Below are 11,172 nucleotides of genomic sequence, written 5' to 3'. Positions count from 1 at the left end.
GATGCAGTCGAAATAGCAATAGCCTTCAATTCCTACTTTATTGACTCTGTCAGGGTACTGACACAGAACCCCTCCACTGGTTTCTTGGGCAAAGTGCTAGTGAATGACGCTCAACCTGTCTTCATCATAAGGGAGGTTTCTGAGTCAAAGGTGGACAAGGTGATTAGCTCACAAAAGAACTCTAAAGCCAAAGATGTGTTTGGGATGGACTCTACCTTTCTTAAAAACTACAAAGAGTCACTCATTGGCCCCATTACTAAGGTCACCAACACATCTATTGGTCTCGGGGTGTTTCCAAGGGTATGGAAGTCGGCCATAATAACGACCATGTTTAAATCAGGCGACCCTGCTGACGTGAGTAACTACAGGCCCATTAGTATACTACCTGTGGTGTCAAAGGTTGTTGAAAAGTGTGTAGCAGACAAACTGATTGCCCACCTCAACAACAGCCGCTTCACATTACATTCCATGCAGTTTGGCTTCAGAGCGAAACACTCCACAGAAACGGCCAACTGCTTTCTTCTGGAAAATGTGAAGTCCAAGATCTACAAAGGGGGTGTTGTTGGGGCTGTGTTTCTGGACCTAAGGAAGGCTTTTGATACAGTTAACCATGAGATTCTCATCACAAAATTGTCCAAGTTCAACTTTTCACCCGATGCCTTGAGATGGATGAAATCATACCTTGAAGGCAGAACTCAGTGTGTCAGAGTGAGCAATGAGCTGCCGCCCACTCTTAGCTATGATGTGGGCATGCCCCAAGGGTCAATACTGGGGTCCCTCCTGTTCAGCCTGTACATTAATGATCTGCCTTCTGTCTGTACTGGGTCTGAAGTTCAAATGTATGCAGATTATACAGTGATATATGTGCATGCAAAGAGCAAACAACAAGCTGCACAAGAACTCACTACTGTAATGGTCCAGGTTACAAAGTGGCTCAGTGACTCCTGTTTGCATCTCAATGTGAAAAAAACTGTTTGAATGTTCTTCACAAAGAGGGCAACAGATGCTACTGAGCCAGATGTGTATGTGTCAGGGGAGAAGCTCCAGGTGGTATCTGATTTTAAGTACCTTGGCATCATACTTGATTCCAACCTCTCTTTTAAAAAGCATGTGAAAAAGGTAATTCAAATAACCAATTTCAACCTAGCTAATTTCTGATTTATACGAATTTGTTTGACTACAGAGGTAGCAAAACTGTACTTCAAATCTATGATACTCCCCCACTTAACATACTGCTTGACTAGTTGGGCCCAAGCTTGCTGTACAACAGTAAGACCTATTCAGTCTGTCTACAAACAGGCTCTCAAAGTGCTTGATAGGAAGCCCAATAGCCATCATCACTGTCACATCCTCAGAAAGCATGAGCTCCTGAGTTGGGAAAATCTTGTGCAATACACCGATGCATGTCTTGTATTCAAGATCCTAAATGGCTTGGCTCCCCCTCCACTCAGTATTTTTGTTAAACAGAAAACCCAAACATATGGCAGCAGATCCACAAGGTCTGCCATGAGAGGTGACTGTGTAGTTCCCCTAAGGAAAAGCACCTTTAGTAAATCCGCTTTTTCTGTGAGAGCTTCCCATGTCTGGAATACACTACCATCAGACACACATAACTGCACCACATATCACACTTTCACAAAATGCTTGAAGACATGGCTAAAGGTCAATCAGATTTGTGAACATGGTCCCTAGCTGTGTGTTGCCGCTTTCCATGTCTATTGTCTGTAACTTGTTAGGTGTGGAAACACTTTGTTGCTTTTATGAATTTTGTCTTGCTGCTTTTTGTTCTATGTTGCTCTGTCTGTATGCTACGTCTTGCTTGTCCTATGTAGCTATGTCTGTATGCTACGTCTTGTTCTATGTTGCTATTGTCTATATTGTAATTGTTTTTAATAACCTGCCCAGGGACTGCGGTTGAAAATTAGCCGGCTGGCTAAAACCGGCAATTTTACTGAAACGTTGATTAATGTGCACTGTCCCTGTAAAAATAAACTCAAACTCATAACTCATAGTCTGGTCTAGCATACAGCTTGCGCTATCAGGGTCTGGGCTGGGTTTCTGTAAAGCACTTTATGACAACAGTGACATCAGCATCCATAATGATATGTGTCTGTGTCCCCTCTTTATGGTTACCAGGACAATGCTAGCCCTTCCTCCCTCCTGGAGTCCCCGTGTCGTGTCTCTCCCGGTAGCACCTTACTGCTGGGTATGAAGAGGTTGTCTGTGCTGCTGGTGGACTGCAGGAAAACAACGGGGCTGAGTGGAACTGTGAGAGGAGGAGAAGAGAAGAAAGGATCAGATTTGACACATCAAAGTAAGTGCTGTAATTTAGTTTGAACAAATGAAATATATCTGCCCACTGGTATCTGTTTCCAATAGGGCTGTCCCTGACTAATACAAATACAGCTTTGCACACTCTTGGTATTTTCTCAACCAGCTTCACCTGGAATGCTTTTCCCACAGTCTTGAAGGAGGTCCCACATATGCTGAGCACTTGTTGGCTGCTTTTCCTTTACTCTGCGGTCCACCTCATCCCAAACCATCTCAATTGGGTTGAGGTCTGGTGATTGTGGAGGCCAGGTCATAGGATGCAGCACTCCATAACTCTCCTTGGTCAAATAGCCCTTACACAGCCTGGAGGTGTGTTGGGTCATTGTCCTCCATTGAAAAACAGATGACAACTAACAAATGATAGTCCCAATAAGCGCAAACCAGGTGGGATCGTGTATCGCTGCAGAATGCTGTGGTAGCCATGCTAGTTAAGTGTGCCTTGAGTTCTAAATAAATCACAGACAGTGTCACCGGCAAAGCACCATCACACCTCCTCCATGCTTCACGGTGGGAACCACACATGCAGAGATCATCCGTTCACCTACTCTGCGTCTCACAAAGACACGACGGTTGGAACCAAAAATCTCACATTTGGACTCATCAGACCAAAGGACAGATTTCCGCCGGTCTAATGTCCATTGTTCGTGTTTCTTGGCCCCTTGTTCTTATTGGTGTCCTTTAGTCGTTGTTTCTTTTGCAGAAATTTGACCATGAAGGCCTGATTCACACAGTCTCCTCTGAACAGTTGATGTTGAGATGTGTCTGTTACTTGAACTCTGAATAATTTATTTGGGCTGCAATCTGAGGTGCAGTTAACTCTAATGAACCTATCCTCTGTAGCAGAGGTAACTCTGGGTCTTCCATTCCTGTGGCGGTCCTCATGAGAGCCAGTTTCATCATAGCGCTTGAAGTTGTGTGACTGCACTTGAAGAAACTTTAAAAGTTCTTGAAATTTTCGGTATTGACTGACCTTCATATCTTAAAGTAATGATGGACTGTTTTTTTCTCTTTGCTTATTTGAGCTGTTCTTGACATACTATGGTCTTTTACCAAATAGGGCTATCTTCCCCCATAACTTGTCACAACACAACTTATTGGCTCAAACGCATAAAGAATCTGGACAAGAGGAATACCTATACCTATGTAAGAATGCTGTTCTTTGACTATAGCTCAGCATTTACCACCATGGTACCCTCAACTCATCATTAAGCTCAAGGCCCTGGGTCTGAAACCCGCCCTGTGCAACTGGGTCCTGGACTCACTGTTCACTCATGATTGCACGACCAGGCATGACTCCAACACCATCATTAAGTTTGCCGATGACACAACAGTGGTAGGCCTGATCACCGACAACAACGAGACCGCTGTCGTGTCTTTGGCTATGCCGGATTAAGTGATATGACATGCTATTCTATAAAATCCTTTGTCTGTAATTAATATTACCTGATTAAGCTAATCATGTATATGTAATTAACTGGAAAGTCGGGGCACCACGAAAGAATAGAGCTGTTATCTTCAGAATAAACTCTTAAAGACCTGGTTATCTTTTACCTCAATAGCAGTCAATCATTAATCGTCACCTTATTTCAGTCTCATCTGAACATCATTGAAATCTTTGTTATCTTCACAAACCCTGGCTAACAAGTTGAATAAGCAATACAAACTTTGGTTTAATTATTTATTTACTAAATATCTAACTAATCACACAGAATTACATATTGTCACGAGAATTTTCAATCACAATCAGTAAACTTTGACTAATCCCCGAGGTTCGTAAGACCCTGGGTTTAATAATAATTAGGCAAAGACTCAGTTTATGCAAAAGGTTAGTACAGTTTATTCACGAGAGCGCTCTGAAATCAAAAATTCTAACACAGTCTTTATAACACACACACAAACAAGTTCAAATCTTAAGCTACGCCTTGCTCAGACAGTCGGGGTTTTTCCACTACACAGATACATTGTTTAATCTGCAACATGTTTCATAATCTTCTGCCAGCCAAACAGTTTCTCCCCTCCCTGGGTGGAGACAGAATGTCCTGTAAGGAACACAGTAGTACAACTTGTCTGTCGATAGCTCCTCTTATCATTTGTTTCCCACTTGCACCCTGCTTACATACTAAAAAGGAACAAAAGGTCCTTGTTCTAATTCTGACTAAAACTACACACACCATCAGATTATAGATTTATGATTCTTATAAATTTCATACAATTATATGGTTTCAGGGTGGAATATTTTAATCATTACCATTCAGCATATAACTCCCTTATCACATATACTCAGAATGGATCATACATTGATTACTAATTATGTCCTACAAGAAAACGTTGTTGGGTCGTTGGTTGGAAAACGTCGTTGGTTGGGTTTGAATGAAAGCGCGGGAGAACTGAAGAACAAAGGGAGAAGCTATGCTATCATAAATACGGAATCTTATGCATTCTAAATAACCGCCCATTTGGAAAAAGAAAATGCAATAAATATTTACTCTGAGCTGCGCCTCAATAGGTTGGTTGTAGATGGAAGGCCGTGTTGCCCAACAGAGATCTTCCTGTCCTTGGAAGAATGTCTCTGGTCGTAAACTGGATACCTGGCAGTGTTGTTTGTTAGAAGAGATCCCTTGTCCGTCCTTTCCTAGCCCACGTTTACAGCTGCGGTTGCTAACGCAACGGTTAGTAGGTATCACTTCTTTAGTGAATAAGAGTTCAAAGTTCATACCACGTTGCCATACTTTAAGCTCATGCTATATTCTGGCTGGTATGGTTGAAATTCATCTGTTCGGCGTGTCGATCATCACCTTCACATTGAATCACGATGCTAATTTCGTTAGGTTATTATCTGAATCCTTCTGACATCGGACCGTTGCCCTAATGTACCCGGGGCTGTAGTGCAGCAGGTTGAGAGCTTCAAGTTCCTTGGCGTCCACATCACCAACAAACTAACATGGTCCAAGCACACCAAGACAGTCGTGAAGAGGGCACAACAAAACCTATTCCCCCTCAGGAGACTGAAAAGATTTGTCATGGGTCCCCAGATCATCAAAAAGTTCTACAGCTGCACCATCGAGAGCATCCTGCAACAAGTTCAATGATTTACAGTTCATATAAGGAAATCAGTCAATGTAAATAAATTCAATAGGCCCTAATCTATGGACTTCACATGACTGGGCAGGAGCGCAGCCATCCACCCACTGGGGAGCCAGGCCCAGCCAATGAAGCTGGCCGGGTGGCTGGTCTAAGACAATGTGGAGGTCCTGGGCTGGCTTTGTTAAATGTGATCTGCGGTTGTGAGGCCAGTTGGATGTACTGCCAAATTCTCTAAAGCAACGTTTGAGGTGGCTTATGGTAGAGAAATTAACATTACATTCTCAGGTAACAGCTCTAGTGGATATTCCTGCAGTCAGCATGCCAATGTCACGCTCCCTCAAAACTTGAGATCTGTGGCATTGTGTCGTGTGACAAAACTGCACATTTTAGAGTGGTCGTTTATTGTCCCCAGCACAAGGTGGACCTGTGTAATGATCATGCTTTTTAATCAGCTTCATGATATGCCACACCTGTCAGGTGGATGGATTATCTTGGCAAAAGGATGTTAACAAATTTATGCACAAAATTTGTGCGTATGGAAAAAGTCCAATTATGTATCTTACAAATATGAAGGTTATATATTTAGAACCACCTGCTGGATAGGAATCCATCGACGTCTGTGTCTTGAGTGTCCTAGAACTGTCTAGTTGTTTGTATTCTGACTTCTAAAACAGAATGAATAAAATAAGTAAGTAAACATATCAGTAATTACCAGGAAGCTCTACAACATAATTTGTTTTAAGTGATTAAATGTTTGAAAACTGGCCTCAGGTTGATGGCTCTGATTTGGATTAAACCTCATAGCAAGGCAGTTTTATCATGGGGAGATTTCATTCTGGTCTTGCTTTAAATAAACACTGTTTTTGGCAGGAGAAAAACAAAATTCGGAGGAACCAGAGACATCCAAACCAGCAAGCCGGCACCTTGGACAGCGTTTTACCAAGTTAGGAAGCCTGAAAAGACATGGGAGGACACACACTGGAGATAAGGCACACCATTGCGCCCAGTGTGGACATAGTTTTAACCAGTTAAGAAGCCTGAAAGCTCATGAGCGAATACACACAGGGGAGAAGCCTTACCACTGCTCCCTCTGTTCAAAGAGTTTTATCCATTCAAGACATCTGAAAAAACACACGATACTGCACACAGGGGTGAAGCCTTACCAATGCTCAGACTGTGGGAAGACATATTGCTCATCAGAGTCACTAAAAATTCATGTGCGAACCCACACATGGGGAGAAGCCTTACCACTGCTCCCAGTGTGCAACGAGTTTTATCCAGTTAGGACACCTGAAAGCCCATGAGCGAATACACACAGGGGAGAAGCCTTACAAATGCTCAGACTGTGGGAAGACATATTACTTTTCATCGTTACTTAAAGTTCATGTAAGAACCCACACAGGGGAGAAGCCTTACCACTGCTCCCAGTGTGCAAAGAGTTTTATCCAGTTAGGAAACCTGAAGGTTCATGAGCGAATACACACAGGGGAGAAGCTTTACCACTGCTCCCATTGTGGAAGGAGTTTTAACCAGTCAGGAAACCTGAAGGTTCATGAGCGAATACACACAGGGGAGAAGCTTTACCACTGCTCCCATTGTGGAAGGAGTTTTAGCCAGTCAGGAAGCCTGAAAACTCATGAGCGAATACACACAGGGGAGAACCCTTACCACTGCTCCCACTGTGCAAAGAGTTTCATCCATATAGGACATCTGAAAGAACACATGATACTGCACACAGGAGTGAAGCCTTACCAATGCTCAGACTGTGGGAAGACATATTGCTCATCACAGTCACTTAAACGTCATGTGAGAATCCACACAGGGGAGAAGCCTTACCACTGCTCCCAGTGTGCAAAGAGTTTTGTCCAGTTAGGACACCTGAAAGCCCATGAGCGAATACACACAGGGGAGAAGCCTGCTTCCACTGTGCAAAGAATTTTACCAAATTATGAAGCCTGAAAAAACACATGAGACTGCGCACAGGGGTGAAGCCTAACCAATGCTCAGACTGTGGGAAGACATATTACTCATCACGGTCACTTAATCATCATGTGAGAATCCACACAGCAGAGAATAAATACTTCTAGTGTGTATATTGATATTTCACTTCGCATTGACTTAAAATTAATCAGAGAACATACACAGTGTTCCCATTGACTTATAATGTTGACTGATAATGTGTTTACTTGTTTATACCGTATGAAATGTAATTATACAAAGAATACTTACACATATAATATACGTTTTTATTAGAAAACATGAATTGAATATGGAGTATGTCAGTTTGAATATAAAGTAGATCAGATTCCATGTGTTTAAATGGTCCTTTTTAAACTCTGTTTGTGTTTATCTTGGTGTGTCATTCCTCCAGCACTACAGATAATACAGTGATATTTGGATGTGATGCATTTGCTCCATTGTTTACATTTGCATTGTTGGCCCACTGATGATTTAATGAAATTAAAATGTTCACAGACTCTGTGATGGAAAATGTTAATCGTATGTGACTATCCTTGTGAAACTGTCCTATTATAATCTCCTGTTCTTGGGAGTATCATCCTGTGTTGCAAACCAGCTGCACCTGCGTCCTTGTATGAATAGAGTCCCTCCCAGGAACAGGAAACTATAAAGATATGTGTTCATCACCCAATGCTTCAGAAATTCAGACTGTCTACACTGCGCTGTGTAACTCTGTTATTCTCTTTGAGCTTAGAAATAAAGAATCTTGGTTTGACTTGGACTCCAGCAGATCCTTATTTTATAATATCCACCACAACTCACCCACAGATTGCTGTTTCATCATTGTCTCAGTAAAGAGTTCTTTGTTTTACTTTCCTGGGGGCATTTACAAGCCTCCCACTGGTTGAATAAACGTTGTTACCACGTCATTTCAACAAAACAAATCCATGTGATGATGATTGATCAATGTTGAAAACTGACTGGATTTGTAAAAAGCCATCAACATCAGGAATCTTTGTTTATTTTTCATACTGGCAACCTAAATCCAATGACATTTTGTTTTTCACCCAACTGGCAACCTAAATCCTATGACATTTTGTCAAAGAAATGTAAACTAGATGTTGAACTGACGTCTGTGCCCAGTGGGCTGGTTTGAATACGTGGCAGGTGTTGGATCAATATCCACCTTAGTAGCTAAGTTTCCATGCAATTTGCGACAGATTTTCATGTGAATATTCTAAAATCTGCATAAAACAATATACGCCTTTTCCCACCAGAAATGTTTCTATCAAACAGACTCATTGCAGATAAAAGGCTTTGCATGATAAAATACTTTTGTTGTTACATTCCCATGTACTGAATGAAAAATACAAGTTAAATTGGTTTCCATCGCATTTTCAACTCTACTGGTGGTTTAAAAAAGCTGTTGGGTTTTATAGACAACGTGAACATGGCACTGTTGCCAATAGCTACCTACATGATGACATTAATATGGATAAGAGAGATATTATTTTATTTGTCAAATGGCAGCCAATCATTGATCATCATGTCACCAGAATAAGACCCTAAAAATGTATTGGAAAGGAGCATCAAGCTCATCACATGCAGTTTCACCACCCTGTGAATTTCAGAACTTATTTAATCTGTAGCCTAATAAACTGGATGGTTTCCCAAGTCGTAGAGGGAGGACCACACAACATATCATCACGTGACTCCAAGTTAACTAACATGTGATGGTTATTATATAAATATTTGTACATAAAGGAGTTTCCACAGCCATTTCTCACTAAAATGTTTTTACTGACACAAAAAGACCCCACCATGTCAAACGAACTAACAAATCGTCTGTGCATTTATAAAAGTGTACAGGCATATCCTGTTTCCATCAGCCCGGTCATTACTTTTGAAGTGGTATTCATGATATGGATGAAGCCTGATTTGGAATGTCTGAGTAGTTCTATATGATGTCATAATACACTCCTCTGATAATCAAGTGATATTTGGAATGTCTGAGTAGTTCTATCTGATGTCATAATTCACCCCTCTGATAGTGATCCATTTGCTCCATTGTTTCCATGTCAGTTGGTTTCCCACTCTGATGATTTATATCTGACAGAGGGGCTTTAAAGGAATATTATGGTGACATCTTAGTGTGGCTTGAAATAAATAGGATTATTAATCATAAACTCCTACAGATACAATACACTGCAGCTTTGACATCAAGAAGAGAATGGGCTGATGGGTGGTGGTGCTACTCTATAGGTAAGGCTGTTCAATATGAATGTTCAATACACACAATAGGTTGATCAGTAGCCAGTTAGCTAGCTGCTACAGTCCAATATGAATGTTCAATACACACAATAGGTTGATCGGTAACCAGTTAGCTAGCTGCTACAGTAAAATATGAATGTTCAATACACACAATAGGTTGATCAGTAGCCAGTTAGCTGTGCTGCTACAGTCCAATATGAATATTCAATACACACAATAGGTTGATCAGTAGCCAGTTAGCTAGCTGCTACAGTCCAATATGAATGTTCAATACACACAATAGGTTGATCGGTAGCCAGTTGGCTAGCTGCTACAGTCCAATATGAATGTTCAATACACACAATAGGTTGATCGGTAGCCTGTTAGCTAGCTGCTACAGTCCAATATGAATGTTCAATACACACAATAGGTTAATCGGTAGCCAGTTAGCTAGCTGCTACAGTCCAATATGAATGTTCAATACACACAATAGGTTGAGCAGTAGCCAGTTAGCTAGCTGCTATGTCTTTAGCAACACAGCTCACTCTCGCTGACAACAAAGTCAAAATGCCCTCCAGGCCTGGTGGTGACAGCAGCACTACAACCACTGTTTACCGGAGCTTCCTGAGGGATAATAATTAGGCTGGAGTTTAGAGACAGCAGCATACCACCCTGCATCCCACTGCTGGCTGGCTTCTCCAACTAAGCAGGTTGGTCCTGGTTGATCCCTGGATGGGAGAGCAGATGCTGCTGGAAGTGGTGTTTGAGGGCCAGTAGGAGGCACCCTTTCCTCTGGTCTAAAGAAATATCAATCAATCAATCAATTTTATTTTATATAGCCCTTCGTACATCAGATAATATCTCGAAGTGCTGTACAGAAACCCAGCCTAAAACCCCAAACAGCTAGAATGCAGGTGTAGAAGCACGGTGGCTAGGAAAAACTCCCTAGAAAGGCCAAAACCTAGGAAGAAACCTAGAGAGGAACCAGGCTATGAGGGGTGGCCAGTCCTCTTCTGGCTGTGCCGGGTGGAGATTATAACAGAACTATGCCAAGATGTTCAAAAATGTTCATAAGTGACAAGCATGGTCAAATAATAATCATGAATAATTTTCAGTTGGCTTTTCATAGCTGATCATTAAGAGTTGAAAAACAACAGGTCTGGGACAGGTGGCGGTTCCATAACCGCAGGCAGAACAGCTGAAACTGGAATAGCAGCAAGGCCAGGCGGACTGGGGACAGCAAGGAGTCACCACGGGCGGCAGTCCCGACGCATGGTCCTAGGGCCCAGGTCCTCCGAGAGAAAGAAAGAGAGAAGGAGAAAATTAGAGAGAGCCAAGATTTTCAAAATGTTCATAAATGACAAGCATGGTCAAATAATAATCAGGAATAAATCTCAGTTGGCTTTTCATAGCCGATCATTAAGAGTTGAAAACAGCAGGTCTGGGACAGGTAGGGGTTCCATAACCGCAGGCAGAAGAGTTGAAACTGGAATAGCAGCAAGGCCAGGCGGACTGGGGGCAGCAAGGAGTCACCACGGCCGGTAGTCC

The 11,172-nt window shown here is 42.1% G+C and overlaps 1 long non-coding RNA gene across 1 annotated transcript; it reads left to right on the top strand.

Annotated features, from left to right (window-relative positions):
- The first annotated feature begins 12 nt into the window (after window positions 1-12).
- Window positions 13-8,149, top strand: LOC129847639 (uncharacterized). The gene is made up of 2 exons (XR_008758447.1): window positions 13-2,314; window positions 6,286-8,149. It is a non-coding gene; the product is annotated as an uncharacterized LOC129847639 (long non-coding RNA).
- Window positions 8,150-11,172: the final 3,023 nt, after the last annotated feature.

This window comes from Salvelinus fontinalis, unplaced genomic scaffold, assembly GCF_029448725.1.
Source record: "Salvelinus fontinalis isolate EN_2023a unplaced genomic scaffold, ASM2944872v1 scaffold_0907, whole genome shotgun sequence".
NCBI classification, from domain to species: Eukaryota; Metazoa; Chordata; class Actinopteri; order Salmoniformes; family Salmonidae; genus Salvelinus; species Salvelinus fontinalis.
Note: the sequence above shows the minus strand (reverse complement) of the source record. Positions and strands in the feature narration are given on the sequence as shown.